This window comes from Arvicola amphibius, chromosome 2 (assembly GCF_903992535.2).
Source record: "Arvicola amphibius chromosome 2, mArvAmp1.2, whole genome shotgun sequence".
Lineage (NCBI taxonomy): Eukaryota > Metazoa > Chordata > Mammalia > Rodentia > Cricetidae > Arvicola > Arvicola amphibius.
The window spans coordinates 93,741,444-93,765,487 of record NC_052048.2 but is presented as its reverse complement, the minus strand read 5'-3'; the positions used below and the strand labels follow the sequence as shown (position 1 = coordinate 93,765,487).

Here is a 24,044-nt window from a genome sequence, read left to right as displayed (position 1 = left end):
CTGACAATGCTTTCTTCCCAGATGTTTGTAAAAAGGCTTGCCATTACCAAGCACAGAAGCATGATTAGGGGCTTTTGGGCTCTGATTAAAGTCAAGAATTAACCGGGCTCCAGAAGAAACTTCCTTGGAGGCCACACATAGATAATCACATGGAAGATGATTCCAGCATCACTGCATGTGCTTTCTTCCACCTTTGGGGGGTCTTTAATATGGAAGGGGGTCAATTATTGCTATGGGAAATAAGAAGAAAGTAGAGCAGAAACACAAAGCAGGATGTGCATATTATACACGCACATGCAGGCATGCGCAACAACACAACTCAGCTTCTGAGAGATCAGGAGCTCATTAGGAATATAGCTCCTAAAGATTTATCTAGCAAAGCAATTAACATTAAAATGAAGCAGGATTAATTCTTATTTTTCAGTGTAGTAGAAATCGAGGGAGAAAGAATACTTGGAGGATGATCACATTTTTTTTTCATCTGAAAGTCATATTTCAATAGAGCTTGCAGACGTTCCAGGGGAGCTGGCAGGCAAGCAGAACTGATCCATGAGAACCAGCACTTTCACTGCATTTTTTTTTGCCAGCAATTTCATAACTGCCACCAAAAACTACAAATGACTTTGGTTTGGCGATTGGTAGCCTCTAAATGGACAGTCACCTCTTCTTGGTTTGCATAGCTATCCCACAAACATATTTTAAGGTAAGCAGAGAAGTGTCCCCAGTGTGTGCAAAGGTGTGGTAGCAGAGGTCTTGGCTCCAGCTTGAGGGGTGCCTTGAACATGGCGCATGCTCACATAAGCGAAACAAAGAATGTTAGGAATCTAGAGGAGCCAGTCAGTACTAAGAGTTCATGGGGCTGTAGGGCAAACAAGCTCAGGCTTCCCTGCATGGTCAAAGCAGCCCCAGAAAAAAAAAAAAAAAAGACGAATCTTATTTCTGCTTTCTTGAATCCTGTTATACTTCTTAAAATACTTTCCATCATGGTCAACTGTATGTATCCACTTGCCTAGGCCACAAGGATGCCCATATGTTGATTAGAAATCGTTATGTTGTGTGTGTGTGTGTGTGTGTAAGAGAGGGGGGGTGTTGGGGAGAGAAAGAGAGAGAAAGAGAGGTGGGGGAGAGAGAGAGGTGGGGGGAGAGAGAGGTGGAGGGAGAAAGAGAGGGGGAGAGAGAGATGCAGAGACAGAGACAGAGAGAGAGATGTGGGGGGAGAAAAAGAGAGAGAGACAGAGAGAGAGAGACAGAGAGAGAGACAGAGACAGAGACAGAGACAGAGAGACAGAGGGAGATCTTTGAATCCATAGCTGAAGTAAAGCAGATTGGCATCCCACAAATGGGTGGGTCTGCTCCAGTCTATTGAAGGCCTGAGTAGAACAGCATGTAGCAAGTACTCTCTGCCTTTAAATTAGGACATGGGGCTAATGCATTTGGACTTAGAATAGAACTGGAAATCACACTGTGAGCTCTCCTTGCAGATCCAGGTTGGAGGCAGACCATCAGCTCTCCCGGTTCTCCAGTGTGCCAACTGCAGATCTTGGAACTTCTGAGCTCCTATAACTGTATGAGTTAGTTCCGTAAGAGCCCCCCTACTCTCTCCTATCATCATCATCTATCACCTATTTATCTATCTGCCATCTGTTTAATCTGTATCTATATTTACAACTATACCTGGATCTAGATAAAATACATAGACCAGGTAACACAGAATGTGCTAGTAGTATTTTAAGCAATGAAGAACATTGGCCACACTCTTTTCTGAAAATATGTTTTGTAACTTTGAGGTAGGTCTAGACTAGTCTTTGAAGCCAAGGCTGTCTACACCCTGGCTTTGCCATTGGTGAGCTATCCGATGACAGACAAGCCCTTCAGTCCTGCTTCCTCAGATATACTACCCATACCAGATTCTCTTGAAAAATCATTAAAGAGGATTTGACCCAGCCCAGAGCTGAGCAAACAATGTGCCCTCTGTGTTGGTTTGCTTTCTCTTGTTCAATACACATCCTATGAGGTTCTCCAGATGGGCTCCAGCCTCTGCCTTGCCCACGACCTCTGATGGTTGCATTAATTCTGTCCCAGATACTCTGCCCTTCACTGCAGCTCTGAATTTACAAACCACATTCTCCTTGGATGGGGGAGGGTTTCCCTAATTTCTTTTCCTTCTACCACGTATGCTCTACACTGTCCCTTGAGATAATCACACGGTTCAATATAGCCAACTTCTTTCATGTATGCAGTCATCCAGTCGTCTTCCCTGAATACCCCATAAATGCTTTTCACTCCCTCCAATGTTTCTATATCTTTCCATCGCGCCTATCACTGCCTAACGCCATGCAGATATTGGAACAGATGGACAGACAGACAGACAAATAGATGATAGGTCAGGGTTTTTACTTTGCTCGAGATGCCAGTACCATAGTATGCACTCAATATATATTTGTTCACTGAATGAGAAGATACACGCATGATTGAACTAGGCCCAGCGCCATGGTCCTGATGCAACTGCATATGCCCAGAAGCATCATGGTAGGTATTCAGCTGTGGGTAGAAGATAACAAGGCATCCATGGGAAGAAGTCATCCTTTGGGAGGCCAGGTTAGAGCATTCCTTGTTCCTTATACCAACAGGTAACTGGAATAGGGCAGGGGAGTCTAGAGGGGGCCTCTCCTGGTCACCAGGACCCTCCTGACAATCTCCTCAAGCTATATTATGGAGTTTTTTGTCAACATAATTGCTCAGTCACATTAGCTCATGCAGCTGGGGAGATGAACTTCCTCAGTACCATGCAGAGGACATTAGGCCACTGACCACTGTCCTAAGCAAAGACAAGAACATATACTATGGACTGGACACACTCAGCACTAAGGGTTCAAATCCTGTACCCTCCAGTTATCAGCTGTGTGACCTGGGACACATATGTACATATATGAGTTCCTTTGCTCTCTTCCATAAAATGGGGACAGTAATGATAATGAGATGAATTTCCAAGAAGATCAAGGATAGCAATGTAGGATTCTCAGCACATCACATATCTTTGGAGCAATGCATTGAGTGTTTCCTCACTAACGTTAGCAGAAGTTAAAAAGAACTGATGTACAAATAAGGCCTCTAGCTCCTTACTGCTAACTGCTTATTACACACATGTCAGCTTTCTTTTCTGTTTCTCCTTTTAGAGAGGCTGGGAGCACACCACTTAAAACGGGCATTTTTTGGTCTTGCTCAAACCTATTAATCCTGATCAGCCAACGACGAGAGGATGATCAAAAGCACTATGCGGTTGCTGTCCCTGCTAAGGACATTGGTCATGAAGATGCTGAGACACTGAGTTAAGTGTACAGCACTGATATTCTTGGACAGGATGATGAATTTCTAGCACAGGGCAAAATGCTTCAGAAATTGGATTACCCTTTAATTTAAGGAATAAGTTGATAAACATGTGTATCTTTCTACCGTGCAGCTGACATACATGCCCTGTCAAATTTTCTAATCATAAGTAGATTGCAGCAGGCATAATTATATAGTCATATTTCAGCATCTACTGAGGATATGTTTTCCCCGGACACCCAAATTCACAGATGTTCAAATCCTTCTACAAAATGGCTTAATATTTATATATAGCCTACTCATATACTTTCTGTTACTTTAAACCACCCTGATAATACCTAACACAGTGTAAATGCTATATTAGCCATCGCTTAGTAAACAACGACAAAGAAAAACATGAGTGCCCCTTCCGCAACACAACCCTCTAGGCCTCCCGGGCACACTGATGAGGGATACACCGGCCAGAATGCAACCTCTTTTCAAATGTTTTACACTTGGCAGGCGGGATCTGCAGACGGTGAATCTGTAGATATAGAACACCTACTGCGTTTGAGTTTCCTGAGTTTCCAGAATACTGGAGCAGCTGTGATCTCATGGATTTATTCAGAACAACTTGTATATATGATTTACCTGGCAGAATGCAAGGCTGGCTCCTAAGACACGTTTCCTCTATCATGGAACTTCAACAGTCTAGGTATTTCCCTCAAAAAATACTGACATCAGACTGTGCTCCATTCCTTGGATGCCATTAAATACTGTCTTACCAAGAACATATTATATCACAGGTTTACCCTGTGGGGGTTAGTCCTTACTATTTTCCTGACTCCAAAAGAGCACACAGCTTTACTGGCTGCCATGTGCCTTGCATGGAGCATCTACTCTTCCATGGGAGGGGATCAGCTGAATACTATGCCATTTGCCTTGTTTAACAGATAGAAGTTGAGTAGCACAGGGAAGGTTGCAACCCAGCAGAAGCCTGTGTGGGCCTCTCAAGTTTGTGATGCTTTCCTCACCCTCTTCTCCCTGCAGTGAGCCTGACATATTCCAAAAAGCATCTGCTCCCTGGGCCCAGGACCCAGCTATAACAAGACACGTGGGAAGAGCCATAGAAACCCAATCACAGCCTCTGAAATGTGCCACAATGGGGATATTTGCTGCTATAAACTAGTGGGATGAGGGTCTTGTTTCTTATCTCAGCAAAACTGACTACATTTTCCCCAGATCATTTTGTGTTTACAATCATTATAATGGAATAGGTAAGAGAACAATATCTACTTTAGGCGTAAGGTCCCTAAGACCTGAGAGTCAGTAGGCAAAGCCCAACTGGAGGATAAATCAAACAGGAAGGATTTAAAAGCAGGATAAACAAACCCATGCTCATTTTAATAGTCAAGTGCAAGGAAAAGACTGCCCTGCCTACATTAAGTAAAACCTGTACAAACTGCAGATAGCTAAAGCTCCAGCAAACCCATAGTTTTTGTTGGCCTTTGTGATATTTCCCAGCATCAGATGATCTAGCAAGAGAATAAGAAGGCTGCAACTAAAGAGACCAAAGTCAAAGTGCAGAGCTCCTCGTCCCACTAAACACTCGGAGCCAGCTCCGCCACTCTCACCCTAATGCTGAATGGTGCCATGTGGCCACACTGAGAGGAGGGAAGACTGGTGTTGCTCCTCTGATGCCCTGGGAAAGCTCCCTGAGCTCAGGATGGGGGGTGCTCTAAGACTCCTTGATAAAAGTTCACAGAATGCCTACCACAAGCCTGGAGTGAGGCTGGAGAACGGTAATAGAGCGTGTGATTTCAGCAGGATGTGAAGAGCATTGACTTCTGTGTCTCTTTAAGGGGGTACTCAGTCAGGACAAAAGTTCGCAGACCCTGTCTGACTGCAGTGACTCACGCAAGGTTCTCTTGTTCCTGTTGTTGATTCAAAACTCACTGTCCTTTTTTCTTTCTTAATTCTCCTTTCCCTTTTATTTTCGATTAAAAAAAAAAAAACCACACAGACAACCTATTCAACAGGGGTGAGTCAGTTTGTTCAGTTTAGACACCCTTCACCCTGACCCCAGGCTTCCCAACTGAGCCTGCTAGCAGACAGGGAAGGCATTCTGCAGCAGTTCAGCTCTCTGCGTGCAAACTTGGTTCTGAGCAGACATTTCTAGGGGCACTGGCACCTTGCATGTGGTTTCCCACCACAGTTCACATCACTGGTTTCCAATGCTAACCCAGGCTGGGCTGAGTTTTGACACCGCCCTCCCCTTCTGCCCACAGATGATGTTTCCATGCAGTACCAGGCCCGCCTCCTCTGAGCTTTTCCCCACCCCCCTCATTACTGCAATAGCAACTGAAGAAAAAAACAATCAAACAGTCACCTCCTGGTAATCAGCTAAGTGTGCCCATGTGTGTGTTATTAAAGCATTACATTCAACTACAGAGACCAAATGCTAATATAAATCACGAGAAGTCATTCTGAAGGCTGGAAGAAAGCCCAAACAGGCAGCTGGAGACATACCGAGAGGAGCAAAGTTGACACAAATTGAGTTCAGAACAAATGTGGAGACTTCATCTGAACTCAGGCATCACATGGTGAACAGAGGTCCCTGATAGGCATGCGACTCACATACTGCCATTTGTGCATAACGTTGACCTACGTCAAAGCTTGTTTGTAACTGTAAAGTACCCTAGAGAGGGAGGAAAGCAGGAAAGATCAACCCTACTGGAGCATGAGGGGAGGAAGCCCATGGAACATCACCAGCAGACACAGAATTAACTCTGCCTTCTTTAATATCACGTACCAGAAATAGTTTCTTGTTTTTTTTAATAACATCTTCACTTCAAAAACTTGAAAGGTGCATTTGAATCAGAAAATTGAAACTATTTATCATAAGTGTTGGAGTCCAGAAGAATCCAGTCTCCCTGAGGCCAGGGCTTATGCAACCTACCCAGGCTTCTTCGAGATCTATTTTAATTTTAATGTGTGTGTGTATGTGCCAGGGTGTGTGTGAGTGTGGGTGTGTGCAGGTGTGTGTGTGAGTGCAGGTGTGTGCAGGTGTGTGTGTGTGAGTACAGGTGTGTGTGTATGTCTGTGTAAGTATGTGCAGATGTATCCATGTCTGTGTGTGTCATGCAAGTGTGTGTGTCTGTCTGTCTGTGTGTCTGTGTGAGTGTGTGCAATGTATGTGTGCAGTGTGTGGCAGGTGTGTGTGAGTGTGTGCGTGTACAGGTGTGTGTGTGTGAGTTGTGGGTGTGTGCGTCTGTGTGTGTCCGTGCAAGTGTGTGTAGTATGTGCAGGTGTGTCTGTGTCTGTGGGGGAGGTATGTGTAACTGGCTGCATGTGACTACAGAGGACAGGAGATGACAGCGGGCCCCCAGGATGCGGAGCACCAGGCAGTTCTGAGGCGCCAATGTGTTCGCTAGGAACCGAGCTTGGGTCCTCTGCTAGAACAGTGTATGCTTTGAACCAGGGAACCATCTCTCCAGTCTCGCCACGCCCCCAGGCTTCTTAAGGTGCCTGTAGAGTCAGTTCATCCCTCAAAGACAGCAATTTAACTAAAAAAAGGAACGCTTTGCCTTTTCCCTTTCTGTTTTATTTAAGTCAGCTTTTCCACCAGTTAAAAAAGAACTACTTTCTCCCTAACATGCATGAGAGAATACGCTACCATTTTACACTCACGGCATACACACCGCTGTTATTTGGATCTGAAGTATGCCCCACGTAAGCTTGTTTCCCCAAAGCTTGGTCCCCAGCAGATGGTACTACTCGGGGAGGTGAGGGAAACTGTAGAAGCTATGGCTGTTTGGAGAAGATGGGTCACCGGGACGAGTCCTTCAGTGTATGGACATCTTGTGTGATGCCTTAGTCATGTGCTCTCACTGCCACCACAAGCTGAACTGCGATGTGCCTTCCCCCATGACAGACTGGAACTCTCTGACACATGAGCCAGAAAACACCATTCCTCGCTTGTCTATGTTCCAGCAATGTAATAACCGATACACAAACATGTATGCATGTTCATATATGTGCATGTACACACACATGCACACAGACACACACTTTGGTTGAAACCCCAAGTTCATCATCCCCTTGTACAAACACCATAATGGCCTCCCTGGTACTTCCTGATGTCCTTTCTCTTCAATTTCACCTCATCACTATCTTCTAACTGGCTCGCACTGGCAAGAGTTGCTAACACAGATTCTGCCCTAAGGATGCAGGCCTCAGATGGGAGGCACAGGGAGGTGGAAGAGACAGCAGAGCAGCACCGCCCCCCCCACCATGATGCTGCCCATAGCCCTCTTCTCTACCCGTCAGCTCACCTGCATTCCTAGTTGCTTCCCACCCAACAATAAAGCCAGGCCTCTCCAATACCAGTGCTCTGCTTGGAAGAAGGGTCCCACTGTCAGAGAAGGTTCTTTTCTTTCAGGAAAGGTCTCCCCTGCTATGCTCTGAGTCACCCCAATGGTGAATGGGAGTCCTGGATGAAATCCAAACACACTTGAGCGTTTCTGGAGAACTTTCTCTGTCCAGCCCTGTGGTCACACTTTATAAACACCAGTCCCCAGCAGGGACCTCCTGTGCTGTGAATCCCTGGGGGCTCTTCCCCATGCTCAGGACTCCAGCTACCACTCTCCCCGCCACTACTTTCATATCCAGACTTCTCCGCAGTACTGCTTAATGATGGCTTCTTTTTCTTTTTTTGCAAAACTCGAGACAAGTGGGGTTTGCAGCCAGCACACCACCAAAACTCCCAGCCTTCAAATCATCTTTAACTAGGACGTTGTGCTTTGAAAAAGGAAAGAAGCAGAGGTAGTCACAAAAGCTGAACTCTCCCCCTGCCCCAGGCCTCCATGGTGTGCTAGAGATGTGATTACAAGCCAGCCCAGGCTTGCCCTCTGGGTGCATACTCTAGTGTCAGACATACCAGTGAAGCAGAGACGGTAAATGTGAAGTCTACGTTCTTGGTCAGAGGGAGTCAGGAGGTACTGAAATCACAGACTGGCTGGCAACCTCATAACCTGAAACCATCCTGTTCACTCAGCTATGGTTACCTTCAGGCCAGGGTCACTGTTTTGGTATCAGCTGGGGCTCGATATAGACAATAGTTACCCATGACTCTCCACATGAGGTTCACTTTCTCACTTCCTTCAGGTCTTCACACAGTCCCCACCTTCTGGTGAGACCTTCCCTGACCATCTTGCTCAAAATAGTGACTACACTTCCTCCCAGCCAAGTCTCACCCTTGACACCAGCATCTCAACTTGTAGGTTGTTTCTCCTCTGGGGTGGAATGACCCTTTCAGAGGGGTCACCTAAGACCACCAGAAAGCACAAATATTTACAGTAAGATTCATAAAAATAGCAAGATTACAGTTATGAAGTAGTCCTGAAAATAATTTTATGGTGGGAGGTCACCACAACAGGAGGAACCGTATTAAAGGGGCGCAGCATTAGGAGGGTTGAGATCCACTGGTCTACATCCGTCTCAGCTTTACTTTTCTTCCCGGATCTTACATCCCTTTTTTACTTGCTTATGTGTCCCGGTCCATCTTTCCCCATCAGAATATAGTTATCTGGGAGGCCAGGGAGCTGCATCTGTCTGGCTCACGGTTTAATCCCCAGAATATACCTGGTTATATATACTCAATGAATATCTATTAAACAAGTGGATCGATGAATGGGTGGATGACTATGGTGGGAAACGGGAAGGTTTTCAGAAGAAAGGCCTATAAGAAGTGAACCCCCAAGGATGTGTGGAGGTAAAAACCTTGGAAAGAGGAAGCAACTTCTGTGTGATTTGGGGCAAATCATATTCCATCTTTTTCTTCTGTAAGATGAAGCTAACAGAAAAAATATGCAAGTCTACGATGAGCCATAAAACTAAAAAGAGGAGTTCTGGCCAGCAAAAAAGAAGTGCCAACCACCATGTGGGCTGAAGAAACATGGGGAAAGCCAAAGGGAATCATCCTTTCTCCATATTTGGGGCCTCAGTTTTGACCACAGAAAGAAGCTGGGGAAGCCCAGTACCGTGAGATTGGGAACTGAAGAGTCATCAGGACCTGATCCCAGGCTTTAATAAGGGTCCTTGCACTCCAGGTCAGAGCAAAAATATCAACTGTTCTCTAAACAGGGCTCTGTGAACGACCCCTACATAAAACAAGCCAAGTATTTGCTATGCGATCCGCCTTCCAGTAAGTCAGCACAACCCTCTGCATCTAAAGTAAGGGCAACACTCTGCATCTAAGCTCTGCTCTCTATATAATGAGCACCCAGCATCTTCTCCCAGTACTTGACACATGTGAAAGTTTCCAGAGCAGCGTCTGGCACTTTGGAAGCACATGGCAAACAGAAGATACTATTTGCATGAAATTTACATACATTAAGGTGGGGGGGGGGCATGAAACTCCATTTGGAAGAAAGGCAAGGAAATCAAGCTGTGGATGGATTTTTCTGAAGCTTAAGGGACTAGTCATGGATGGCAAACAGGATTTTCTTTTATTGAGAAGAAAAAAATTCTGTGACCTAGAACCATTGTGAATTGTGGGGTATGGCAATGCAGACAATTTTCAGAGACAGATAGATTGTACCCCAATCATGCTGCTCACTTGGGTTCTTACGTCCTTATGAGATTTCAGAAAAAAATGCATTCTAAGGCTCAGGGTCTTGATTAAAAAAAAAAAAAAAAACAGATAGAGACATGCCTTGCAAGTATCTGCTGCTTGAGAGGAATATACAAACGACTTCCCACAAGACAATTAACAGTCACTAATGGTTGCTGAATAACATAACTTAATTAATACAATAGGAGATTCAAGAGTTCTTTGAAAACTTAGGGGCCAGCTTGGGTCTGGATAAGCTGAAAATGATTAGCTCAGAAGAAACACCACATAACCACATAACAGTGAGCACATGGTAGCTATTGTAGTTTATATGGGTTAATCAAACTAGTTGCTGAATTTGAGGTTAACAGATAAAGTTACAAAACTCACTACCTTACTGGAAAGTTACAGAAAGTATAGTGAGGGAAAGAAAGGGAAGGAAGGGGAGGAGAGGAAAGGGGAGGGGAGGGGAGGAGAGGGAGGGAAGGAGAGAAGGCTCCAGCACACAATGGGTTAAAGTGGGAAGCAAGCAGGAGATAACATATAATGCAGTATCCATATGTTGACATTCATCCCCACATTCACATCCAAAGGGAACCCCAATTTCAACCCCCACACAAAGAGGCTCTCTAGAAGAATAGCTTCAGGCAAGAGAGAGAGATCTGCCTCCGGTGCCCCATCCTCCACTCCCCCATCTCAGGAGCCTCTGGGACTGGTGGGCAGGGCTAGGCTTGTCCAGCTTCAAGAGACAGAGTATCAAACTCTCTCATTAGAGGAGGAAGAGCTGAGGTTCAAAGAGGGAAGTGGACCACATGAGGCGGGGCCAGACCAGCGGCAGAACCCGGCTCAGCACCCTGGGTCAATATCCACACAGGCCATTCTTGGCCCACGGCTCCTCCCTATCACCACCAGCTCAGTGAGCAGAGCTGTGCAGCTAGGGTTTATCATTGTTCTGTTCCCTCTCCATCACGGCTGGAACACAGACTCTGCTAAGCTCCCCCACCCCGCCCTGGCTGCTTTGACCTGTGAGAACATGCAGGAGGCAAAGACAGAGTAAGTCAAACCTTCACAGGGCAGAGACAACTCAACAGTTTCTCCTCTGTGTGCCCCTTACCCCTTTCCTTCCCACTTCTGCCAATAGTCTATGTTGCCCAAAATGGAATAGAAACTTAGTCCCCTATTCTTTGAAAACCCGTGTTCGAGTTTCTTTATTTTTTAAAGCAATACTCAAAATGCTTTGAATTTTTAAATACATTTAGAATGAATTTTTACAAGGGTCTGTCTCTTTAGCAGAAGGATTTAGAAATGTCTCCCAGGAAGTTTGATTTAACTACATTCTGCCACTTAGTTTGCCTTTCGCTGTGGTCACAGGTGCCTGAAAGGTCCCAGAAGGTCTCTCCGCTTCAACTGCAGGAGCTCTTGAGAAGTCAGGTCACACAGAAGCAAGGGTTTGGCTTGAGCCAAAGTCACGCCTATAAAACCTAGGAGGACCCTGCCTGAAGCAGGACTGCCGTAGATCTGCATGAACACACATGTGCCCGTGCACACCACATACACCTCCAACATGCACTCCGGTGTTCACACCCAGCACACATAAAGCACACCCGTGCAGGGCATCCATGCTCTCCTCTCTCATACCTTCACACACCCATCACATGGCATGTGTGCTCCCAGCCTGCACACACCCATTACAGGACATCCATCAATTGAATGTGAACACACATTGTAATTACAATTGTGTAATTGACACACTCAAGTAACCACCTTAAACACACACTCACTGCACACTTACCCACCTCCCACATATACCACATTACATGAGCACAACAGGCTTGGTGAGAGGGCTCAGTAGGCTAAGGCTCTTGCTGCTGAGCCCAGTGGCCTAAGCTTGATCCCTGTAAACCACGTGGTTTACAATCAATTCCCATAGGGTCTCCTGTCAATTCCACCACCCAAGTGTCATGGCAGACACATAGACATATCACTCTCTGTCTCTCCCTCCCATACACACACATACACTCACACACTAAATAAGTAAATAAACTTGTATATAAGTAAGACATACATACTCATATAGTAAATAAGTAGACAATAAACTTATATATGAGTAACACACACACAAAATAAGCAAACAATAAATACACTTATATATGAGTAACACACACAGCTCACACTCTAAAGAAGTAAACAAACTTGTATATAATAACACACACACACACTCATACACACAGGCTTCTATGACACATAAACTCTAACATGCTAGAATTGTGCTCCAAAATGGGCCTTGTTTATAGCCCCCCTGAAACTCCATAGTCTGTACCAGTCAAAGGCTTTGAAGACCCCTAACCCTACTGTCATTTCTGTCCCCTGAAAACACCCTGCTTTGTTGTAGCCCCAGATTCTGTCACAATTCCTGCTGGGGAACAATCCCCTCCAGATGATCAGGTGAGGCCCCCCCAAGAATGGAGAACTACAGCTTGTCACACCTCGTGGACCCTGGAATAAGGTTCAACTTCCAACAGGGTAAAGGTCAGAATTATGATACACACTAAGCATGAACTCAAAAGACAAAGAAAGAGAGAGGCTGAGGGATTTCCTGGGCATCAGTTACACAATCTCTTTGCCTAACTGTCCCCCCACACAGATGCGGACTACAAACATAGACTCTACAGCTTTTCAGTTTTCTGAGCAGACCTAGCTCTGTTCCACAACAGGGAACTATTCCAACCTCTTTGGCACCCTAGTGCCCAGTGTGTTTTAACTTGTTATTATAGAGAACCAGGCAACACTGACAATGGCCACATTGGGGCTATGGTCACTGTTTCCTTGGTCCACCAGCCAGCAAGACCTTGACAATTAATTCCTAGTACTATCCCTAGGAATGACAGTGAATGACAATGGAGACTCTGGGAACAAACTGTATTAGAAAAGCATGGAATTATCACTGTTAAGAGAAAAGGAAAGTTCCAGACGATACTGAGACAACACTCTGGAAGCCTTGTGTCCCTCTATCTGAACGGAGGCCGCGGGAGACAAATGGCAGGCAGTTAGGACTTACGTCTTCTATCCCTATCCTTTGGGACCCTGACACCCACACTCAGGCTCAAGGAGATAACGGGGATTTACTTCAACTTGGTTCCTAGGAGGCAGAGGAGGGAAGTAACAAGGCCAAGGTCACTCAGTAAGTTAAGAGTGAGCCCAAAGTGAGAGCCGAGACCTTCTCACGCTCGGCTTGGGACTTTTCACTTCCCCGTGCTCCTTCTCAAGTCTGGTTCCTCCTCACAAGGCTAAAGTGATGAGTCAGACTGAAAAAGTCCCTTCTATCTTCCCCTAATGCCACACTTGCTAAGAAAACAACAACAAAATTCCAACTTATTTATACTTCTAAGAAAGTTCTCCTTGAAAACTACTGAGTCCTTTTGAAACTTTTGGAAGCCATGTTTGAACAAATTGTTATTACTCCTTTATTCCTGGTGGTAAGTTCATATATGCATTTCTAATTATTTAAAGTGGAAAAAAATGAAAGTGGTCATCGACGTTTTGATTAGAATGAAATGAGCTACATGACCATTCTATCTATTCTAACTTGCTTTCCATTGCTGTGACCAACACCATGACCTAAAGCAATGTGGGGAAGAGAGGGTTTGTTCGGCTTACATGTCCCAATCACAGCCGATCATTGAGGAAAGTCAGGGCAGGAACTCAGGCACGAGCCTGGAGTCAGGAACTGATGCTGAAACCATTGAGAAACACCGCGTACTAGATGCTTCAACCTGCTTCCTTATACCACCCAGGGCCACCAACCCTGGGGTAGCAGTGCCCACAGTGAATAGTACTTCCAACACCAATCGCTAATCAAGAAAATACCCTATAGAATTGCCTACCTGTCCATCTGACGGAAGCATTTTCTCAACCGAGGGTCCCTATTCTTGGACGATTATCTTGCCGCGACTCTAGCTTGTGTCAAGACGCCACAAACCTAACTGGTGACCACACTCTCCCCGAGCTGGACATGTGGCCTACTGTGAGCTCCTGTAGGCATTTTGTAATAAAGGCCCACCAGTCCTCACTAAAATGCTTTTCTCAGACCAGATGTGCCTCTAACTTCAGAATTCTCTATACTTCAGAAAGGAACAAAGTACATAGCTACCTATTATATGCACCCCCCAGGAAGGTCTAAAGCACTCATCTTTGCACTAAAAAAACTCATTTATCCCAAGAAAGACTAATAAGAGTTATAAATAGTCTCATGTAAAATTGGACTAGCTTTTACTTCCAAAAGAATGATGGAAAAATAACCCCAGTTTTAGATTTTTGGACTCAATAATAAGAGGATGTGGATATTTCGGAATATCGCTTTTGACCCTTTTTATTACTTGTGAAAAGTATTCAAGAACACGGGTTTGAAATCTCACTACACGAGGGGGGGAGGTCAGGAGTGGGAAGGACATGTTTGAGAAACAAGGAAATGAGCAAGGAGGGCAGTAATAAAATGTGCATAGACCAAATCTCAGTTTTCTTTGTTAGGATTCATCAGTCCCACAAAGTTATTATTATTATTGCGTGTGTGCTAGGGAATGAAGGCTCACAGGCTACAGACATGATGAGCCGCTCAGAAGGGACTTTTCAAGGGACATTCACTGATGGGTTGTGGCCGGGGGAGTTTTGTGGCTGCTCGTCGCATCAGAGCCCTGAAGAGGAACCTACAGGAGCTGCCAAAACTTTTCAAACACATTCTATTCAAAGCCCAAGCAAAAAGAGAACCTGATAAATATTTAATCCACGTATTCCTCATACCATCCATGAGACACAAGCATCATCAGCTGCCATTCACAAGCTGGAAAACGTTACAGACTTAAGGAATCTGACCAAGGGAAATGCCGAGATTCCAAATCGTATCTGTTTGAAAAAAAAAAAAACAACTCAAGGACTCCTAGGTACGTGTACACGGCATTGCTCTGGATTTCAGAGCAGCTGAGTGTCCTACCACCTCTCTCCCTCTCTCCCCATCTATCTCTTCTCTTTCAGTTCTCACTCCTTTCTTTCTCCTCTGTATCTCCCCCATTCTAATATCTCCTATATTAGCCATCCATCTATCCATCCATCCATCATCCATCCATTCATCCATCATCCATCCATACCCCCCCCCTCAAACCAGAATAAAGAAAGACACCAGAGGTATTAATGCACATCTGACCCCGTCATTCTGTAAGCTGAGAACATGGCTCTGTTGTATTCCCAGGGTCACCAGCTGTCCCAGGGAAGAGGATGAAAAAAATCCATTGCACAGCACCTGCCCCAGAGGGGAGGCGCCTTCGCCACTCAGCAAGGCTGAGTTCAGGCTCAGCTCGTTGCTATCAGATCACATCCTTTGACAAGGCAGGCTGAGCAAGAGATACCCTGAAAGATACCAGTCAGTGCCAGGGAAATACTTAAAACACAAGCTTGATTAGATGTACTGCAGTTTTAAAGTATGGCTACATTTCTGGCTAGCATGGAATTGCTCTTTTGTGAGGTAAGTATTTTACCAAGACACTTCCTTACAAGTACCACATTCCTCACACATATGTGGTCCTTATTTACCATGTGAGTGATGGTAAGAAAATGGCTCAGAAAGGCAATCTACAGAGGAGCAAAAACCATCGAAGTCATTTTCCTAGTGAGGCAACATTATGGAAGTTCCCATAGATACCTCTGGATGTCAGCTTCCCCAGCCACGAGGCAGAGCTAATATCTGCTGTGTATGTTCTTCAGAACTTTGCACAGACGGTTATCAAATGCTTGGTATTATCTTGCTAACAAGATCTTCTATTGCTCCAGTAAATGCTGCTGCCCACATAGTACCAAAGGCAACAGAAGACTGGGGGAGGGGGCACAACTTGTCAAAGCCCAGGTTGCACGTGAATGAACAGAGGTGCAGACATAAGATTCTTGTTATTTTCTGACTCTCTATTGATGCCCCTGTCACCTGCCTCTCCCCTTTGGCTGGCTAGGAATCAGCTGTATCACTGCTCCTGCATGGACGAAGACCTAGGTGCCAATGACCTTAAAAGAAGTTGAAGGCCCTGGGGTAAGTATATTGACCATTGCTCCTCATGTGCCTTCTAATTTAGTTAAAAAGGTGAGACTCATCGAGCTTGCCCGCCAAAGGTTTTAAGGGCATTAACTATAATAGAAAACAACTCTAGGGGGGTAAGGCATCTGTGAGACCCACTCCCTTCTCCACTGACCTTAATGGAAGCTATGGAATATGGTATTAGCTCTGTTCTGCTTCCTTGATATTCTGCTCTCATCAGCTTTGACTTTCAATCACTTGGTAGGGGCAGTGCTCCATTAGAAAAGGGCTCCCTTCCTTGGAAGGAGCAGGTTTCCTTGGTCTGAGAGTACTCCCTGGGAGTACTCTTGACTCTCCCCAATTTCAGATCTCTCTCAACAAAGCTGGCTCACTAAGGCTTCTAGGTCTCCCTTCCTCACTGGTCACCGGGCAAAAACAACAAGGGTTTTGAAGACCATCAGACTAGATGTGGAAAAGTCCTTTCAAGCCATCAAATCCTTCCTGTATTATAGAAGCCCAGGGGCTTGCTCCTCCCTTATCCTGGATGTTAGACTGGATGCTGACTGCTGAACCCAGCTGTTATTCCTGGGCACATGCTTTTGTGTTTCAGCACTCAAGGGAGAACTGGTATGCCCTCAGATGGCACCTAACTGGCAGAGGAGAATGGGCTCTGTTGCGTCATTTTCCCTCTTCCTCTAGATAACTGTTTTTTGACTCCGGCCATGCTTACGCAGGGGCTTTTGCCTTTGGAGGGAGGGCTACATGAGGGCAGGGATGATACCATACTGATCTGTATGCTCTCAACCCTGTGCAAGCAAAGGGCAAGGACCCATATGGTATGCATTTGTTATAGGAATGAATGGTCCCATTTTTATGCTTGATCCATCATAAAACTGCAATTAAACTCTTTGGGGCACTCTATTTCCCAGTTTCATTTTAAAAATCTAATTATCTATGCCATACAGAATTTTTATTAGAAAGTGAAGTCATTAAAGAAGCAGACACCAGGCTCAGGCCCTGAGATAATTGCAAGTAGAAACGCATCTGTCTACAGTGCTCAGCTGGACCTGGTAAGCAGACTGCTGGGAAATGTGGTCCCTGTCTTCAGCACCTGGGGCAGCTGGAGCAGCAGGGGTCCTAAGGAAATGCTGGCTTCTATCTCACCTAGGGAAGGCTAGGGAGCAATTCTCAAACTACTTCTCACTCTTTTCTTCCTAGACATGAGATGTACCGGCAGACTACATCCACATCATCTTCGCCTTTGAAAAGCTCCCTGTCCCCAAGCCTGCCGTCAACTATTCCAACTCTGTCTAGGATAATCTGTCCCTATATCCACATTCCAGGGAAACACTTGTGAGGTTTTCCATTCATATGTCTGGTGATAAAATCCTGGCCTGACCAATGATTTGGGCTATTTTAATAACAAACTGAAGATCCATTCTTGTGCAAACAAAAGTACTTTGAATTCCATCAACCCTTCTTTTTTAACCAAGACATATCAACCTCCTCTTCTATTCACCACTTGTAGAAAGCAACCCACAGCCAGCAGCAGAAAGCCTCGTTAATGCTGCACTGAGAGCAAAACTCTAATAAACTCTCTAAATATTTACTATGAGTCTGAGTTAGGGCACAGACAAGTTCCACCCGTACTAAAATCCACTCGTAGTCTCCAAACACACTTATTTTAGGTCATTGACATGCCAGCCAAGAAAATGACAAAATTGTATGCCATGGCACCAAGAGTAAGCGGAACTTAGTTTTAAATTCTGGCCCTGCCTCTTACTAGCTGACAACACCATGCAAGAGATTCTGCTTCCCTGCCCCCGTTTCTTTAACTGCAGAATAGAGACAAGCAAATACATAAACATAGATATTCTCCCTTTAAAAAACAAATAAGGGGGCAGCTAGATAGGTCCAGGATTTTTTTTTTTTTTTTTAGAAAACATTTATTTTAAAGGATTCTCATAGATAAAACGCATTCCTGCAACTCTGGAAGTTTGTTTGCATTTCAAAAACTGTTAGAGACTGGCACTTACCCTGGTGGTGGAGGACATGGCTTATCTGGTGACATACAACTTGATTAACTAGCAATGCTAGGAGTCTGAGGGTGGGCAATCTTTAACTTTCCTAGATAATGAATAGATAGATGTCCAAGGGCCTGAACCCATCCAGACAGCCACCTCCTGGGATTTTAAGAGGTCCCAGAGGCCCGGTAATGAGAGAACTCCTTTCTAATCAATACAACTACATAACAGCTAGTTTGTTGTTAGATTGGCACCACGCCAGGCCCTGGAAACACACAAGACATTGACTCCCAAAGAAGGCAAGTCTAAGTACTGGAGTTTGACTGTCACAGGAATGGCGGCTGGGTGAGGTTAGGTGGGCTTTCAGGATTCCACAGCCAGAGCACACCAGAACGGAACTTCAACTCACATCTGACTGCCAACATCCTCCCTATTTCCGACCACCCTAAGACCTAATCTTGGAATTCTTGTGACACCACAGCCAGGAGAGGCTACTTTGAAGGAGTCAAAAGTCCCGGAGGTATATAGGGCAGGCTTTTAGATGTGTGCTCACCAGAACTAAAGGAGGTGTTCTCTTTGACAATAATCCCATTCTGTGAAGGTAAATGAAGGCTTCCCAAGAGAACAGGAGCTGGTCTTCAGCCACAAAGCCCAGACTGCCTGAGTCAACCCTAAGGAATTACCTGACCAAGAGCAATCTCTAGATCCCACATCACCTGTCCCCTTTGTCAAATCACTCCTCCGACCGCATGACAAGACTCTATCGTGAGGTCTCCCTCTTCTGCCGACCACATTGTTTACAAATGGGAGTAGTGGCTCCAAGACACCCGCACTGTATTTGGTATATAAACATAAGGTGGAGAAACGAAGACGTGCATTCCGTGAACACGCCACAAAATAACTTGGGAAAATGCCACTAGCCTTGAGAGATTATGCCTTAAAATCCTGAATTTTTCAACTTGTCAATAGTGGCTCAAGACATCTCTTTAATCTGAAGTAAAGGCCTTCCAACCAATCAAAACGTACCTGATAGGCTAATCCATGCCATCATGAAAGAAGAAGCAATATCAAGCAGGGAAGCTAAAGATTCTGTCAAGTCCTCTTTAAAGACAGAATGAGGTCCGTGTGAGTGAACGGACTTCCTCTGGCTCAATGGGCGACAGCAGTGAGGCAGGCCATTAATGCCCTTGCCTTCCCATGCTGCCCTAACACAACAAGCCCAGAGCATTGCCATACAAAAGGGGAGACAGAGAAAATGCAAGGAAGAGAAAGAGAACTAGGAGTGTCACTGACAGGAGACAGTGAGTGATACTCTGGCCCGGGGGGGGGGGGGGGGGGGGGAGGGGGTGTTAGCTCTCTGGGAACTCCTCACTCGGGGCTGGCTCTCTGTCCTTGGCTCATCCGGTCGCATCTAGGCTCTGGGAACACAAGCAAATTGAATTCTTCTCAATGCTGAGTAAAAACAGGAAGTCACAAGTGGCTTCACTCTGCTGTCAACTTGGGTCTCCAGCACTTAGGGTTCAGGATGCACAAAGGGCATGGAAGGCAGCTTGTGTCCCCAGAGGGTGCAGTAGCTCAACCAGGGTTAAGGGACTGGAACCCTTTCTAATTAACTTCCTGATGCACAGAAGTCCTCCAGGAGACAGAGCAGGGAGTACAAGAGAATGGGAGGTAGGAGACCCATATATCAGCTCCATGACATCTCTTCATTCATCAACCCTGAGGGCTGACTGTGTGCTCCCAGCACCGGGAGCCCATGGAAAACAACTTGCTCTGAGCTTAGTTGCTACATCTGCAAAGTGGGGGTGGGGGCTCTCCCTCCCCTACAATACTATCCTGAACATGAACGTACCCCCACTGAGCTACCACAAGTGTTTGGCACCCCCAGCAGTGTGCTACCAACTATGCACCTGGGATCCTACTGTCTCCTCCCCAGAGCTGAGAGCCAGAAGCAGCATGGTAGTCCCATCCCACCCTTCCCCATTCAGTCTTCTCTCCTTGCAGGAGCTTGGGGCCTGCAGGAGGTAAAGTTCTGCCAGCCCCCAGCCTGGGCCCAGTGCCCATGTTTATGACTGTTTATTTCAGAGCAAGTAGAAAGAAATTAGAGCCATAAAAGACAGGACAACAGACCAATAAAAACCAGCTCCCAGAAGAGTCAGGGGGAGGAAGAGGCAAAAGTGTCACCATAGCAACACAAGACAGTCAGGAATAGGCAGGGAAAACAGCCCCTATTCTGCCTCCTCTCTTGACAAGAAACCCTCAAAACCCTCTAGGAGCTACATGAAATTCAGTCCGACGGCAAACAACCCAAACAGGCTGGTCTTCCCAAGTAGAGGCCTGGCCAGGCAACACCTCCTATTGCTGCCCAGGATGGGTCCTAGCCCTGCATGGTCCCAGCCCAGCTCTCCATGCCCCAGGAACTCAACACTGTGCGGATGGCCTGGGCCAATCTAGAAGAGGTGGTGACTGCTGCCCATAGGGAAAGTTTCTAATAGGGAAACCACTGAGCTTCTGGGAGCCTGTGACTGTGACTGGGGTTCTCTATGGAGCAGGCAGGGGATCACCCACAGAGGAGAAGAAATCTGCCCAGAACCCAGAATGGTGGCCCTAAGAGTACTGGACCCCTCCTTTCCAAGGATGGCTGACAGAATTCTGGGATCTTTACAGGGATGGGGGTTGGAGCTTTAGCAGAATTAAATGGCAAAGGCCCTGGATCTTGTCTCTGGGGACAGAGGCCAGAAAGTTTAGCAGCTTGGAGAAGTACTCAGGATGGGCTGGTACATTTTGGCAGGAGGTGTTCCTGTCAGTCCCTCAGCTGGCAAAAAAGACAGGTGTGTCTACCAAAAAGCACGGCTGGCCTGAGACCAGCGCCTTGGGAAGTGGGTCAAATTGTTCCCAAAGCTCCAGCTTGGAAAAGTCTCCTCCTGTTGGACTCCAGGTAGGAGTTCTGATGTGAGGAGGAGTGGATGCAGCGGAGGCAAGGTCCTGGGCACAGCAGTTAGTGTGCTGGCTAAGCACTTCTGTGGCAGGTGGCAGCAGAAGGGGCCAGGTGTGCATGGGCCCGGGGCGGGCTTCATCCACGCCTTGGGTCTGCAAAAAGATGGGGAGCAGGGGCCCTCGAAAGGGAACTCCAAGGGGGTAAGATTGGGATCTCCTGAAAAATAGCTCTGGGGATGAAGGTTCTTGGGGGTGGGAGTGGTTGGGGGGTGAAGGGAGTCGTCAGGAAAAGGAATAAAATCAGGAGAAAGTCCCGGCGAGCGCGAGCAACGGACGGACCCACAGACCTTTGGTTCGGGCATCAAGATGAAGGGTTCAAGACCGAGTCTGAGCTGCCTCCCTCCCTTGCCCAGGGCTGTAGGACATTCCGAGCTAGGCGAGGAGGGCCATGGTCGCCCCGTTCCACCATGTCCCGAGCCCGGGAGGCCCCCGCGCCTCCACAGTGCCTTTCCCGGCGGGTCCCCACCCGCGCTCCCTGCCGCGCCCCAGCCGCGTCCGCCCCACGCTCACCGGAGTCGCCGCCTCCGCTGCCGCCGCTGTCCCCACGGCCGCCGCTGCCGCTGCCGCCGCCGCTGCCTTGCTCGCGCTCCGCTGCTCGCTCCGCCGCTGTGGAAGCCTCTCCCGCGGCAGCCGCAGCCCGAGAGTCTGCTTCCAGCCCCGCCCCGCCCTGCCCCGCCCCCGCCCCGCCCCCGCTCCGCCCATCCCTGGCCCGGGAATCCCACCCCGCTGTCACCAGGCAGCCTGATTCCCTTCTTCTAGGCAGGCTAGGCACTAACTAGGAGTTGAACCCAGTATCTAGCACTGTCCCTCGGCTCATAGTAACCCTGCCGTCCCTCAGCCTGGGCCACTTGCCTTGTTACTCATTAGAAAGCTTGAATTCCTCCATACCCACCCTTCCACTTCAAACAAAAAGATCCCCCAAAGACACAATCCCCACAAGTCACTGGCATACACCCACACTGAAACTAGTGCCCATACCAGATCACCCCAAAGCTCTAGTCCCCGCTCTCAAGTTACTTTGGATTACGAACCTGGCTTTACCTTCCACCTCCCCGTCTATCCTATTGACACGGACCCAGCCTCAAGGGCCGCTCTTATTGGATGGGATCTCCTTAAACGTCTTCCCAAATGCTTAACCTTTGAAATGCAACGGTCTTCTAAACAGTAAGTCTAAAATTCTCCGGCGAAAGGAGAAAGTATCTTAAACTATTATGCTACATTAATAATTATGTGATCATTGTTTCAAAACCATCTACCATAGGAGGCTTTGTGCATTAACGAGAGGGAGCTTCCGGAAGCCCCGAGGACAGAGCCATGCTGAACAGGTTGTGAGTCAGAGCCCCTGTTGGTAGTGTGTCTGTGCCTTGCAGACCACCCCTCCCCAGTTCGACTGCTCTTTTCAGTCAACTAGGGAAGATGGTTCTAAAATTTATGCAATATTAAACAGTGTGTCAGGCTCTGTGCTGACCGCCATAGCCTCTTCGGATAGTTTGTGGGCTGGGGACAGAAGGAGGAAAAGCCTGGGGCCCACAAAACTATCAGCTTCAGGGAGAGTATCCTCGGGCACTGTCATCTTCCTGAGGCCAGTGTGAGTCCCCAAGAAGAAATTTGCTCTGCCTAAGTCTCCCTGAGGCTCTGACCGCAAGTGTCTCTGACAGACTCCCAGGGACTGCTTCGTGGAGTTTTGGGATCAGTTTTGGCAAGAATTCAGACAGGGTCTGGGCAGGCTAGAATAATAGACTCTCTCAGTTGGAAATGGTCCTTGGGTTACCAGTCTCCCAAGGTCCTCTGTCCTGCACTAACCTCTATTGTTAGTCCAACAATTTATTTTGTTATGGTTCTATTAGATATATTTTCCTCGCTTTGTCTTAGCCTTTTCTTGTTTCTCCCAGACACACATGCACGCACACATGCACGTACACACACACACACACACCCCTCTATCTTTTTTCTTTTCCTTATTCTGTCTACCTTTAACTTTGGCCAGCCGTCAGAGGGAAGGTCCCGAATGAATCAGACCCAGCTGTCACTCATACCCGGAGCACTAGCATTTTCTAAGCTGAGCAGACTTTTTATTTTACACCCTCCATCTCTAGCAGTGCGGCTCATGTTGGTGAGCAGAGATGACTAGATGTTTGACATTTCACTTCGGCGTGTTTGGCGATGGTTTCTGTCTCAGTCACTGAGGGGTACCTGTGTAAGTATTGCTGAGCCCATTATCAAATAATAGGGTTTTCTAATTATCGGTATGGAATTTAATAATTAAGTGTTTCCTAAGACACGATAATCAGATGGAATAGTCTTTCAACTTTATCAGTAACGCTAATGACAAGTTCAGAAGTTATCATAATAAAGATTACAGTGAAATTAAACTGTCAATTAGGGGCAGGTAAGTTCAGATTGTATTCCCGATGGTATTCATTTACAGCGCATGCTTGTTTACGTGAACCTTACTATCTCAATTCAATTAACTTCAAGGACATCCTCTTTGGGTGGTGGAGTTTTTGTTTTGCTGGACCACACCAACCAAATGCTAGGAACTTTACCAAATGATGGGATGAGAACTTGTCGCAGGCCTTTGATGACACAGAAAAGTTGCCAGCCCAGGCCAGGACAGGACAAAACCAGAGGTTAGAATGAAGATGTGGCCCATCTAGACCCAGAATAGAAGGAATTTATCGTGGGAGAAAAAGCTTCTGGGGGTCTTGCTAAACGGAGATGACCTAGCTTTCAACAGGCAGTGAATAGGCCAGGAACATTTCATACAGAGGAACAAGGTAGATGCCACAGGACAGCGCACTACGCAAACGGAAGCAGAGTGGAGACCCAGAAGGGCGAACTGAGGAGAGTTCCCCCACCTCCAAGCCTTAACAGAGAAACTAATGATTCCTTAAGGGGCCTTGGGACAAGCAGTGTAAACTTATAATAGGTTACTTTGTCATTTGGATTGTTTTCTACAAGGTGGGATTTAGGAAGCTCCTGTTTTAGTGGCTGATATATGGGCATATATTAATTGCTTTGGAACTGTGAAAGAAAAGCTTTTTTATTT

General features: G+C 46.5%; 1 protein-coding gene across 1 annotated transcript in view; it reads right to left on the bottom strand.

Moving 5' to 3' along the window:
* The window catches only part of Cyria (CYFIP related Rac1 interactor A), a 107,776-nt gene extending 86,220 nt beyond the window's left edge, over positions 1 to 21,556 (bottom strand). Inside the window, exon 1 of the mRNA XM_038318831.2 lies at positions 21,506 to 21,556. The gene's annotated coding sequence lies outside the window, so the exon portion shown is untranslated. The remainder of the gene's footprint in view (positions 1 to 21,505) is intronic.
* Between the last annotated feature and the right edge of the window lie 2,488 nt (positions 21,557 to 24,044).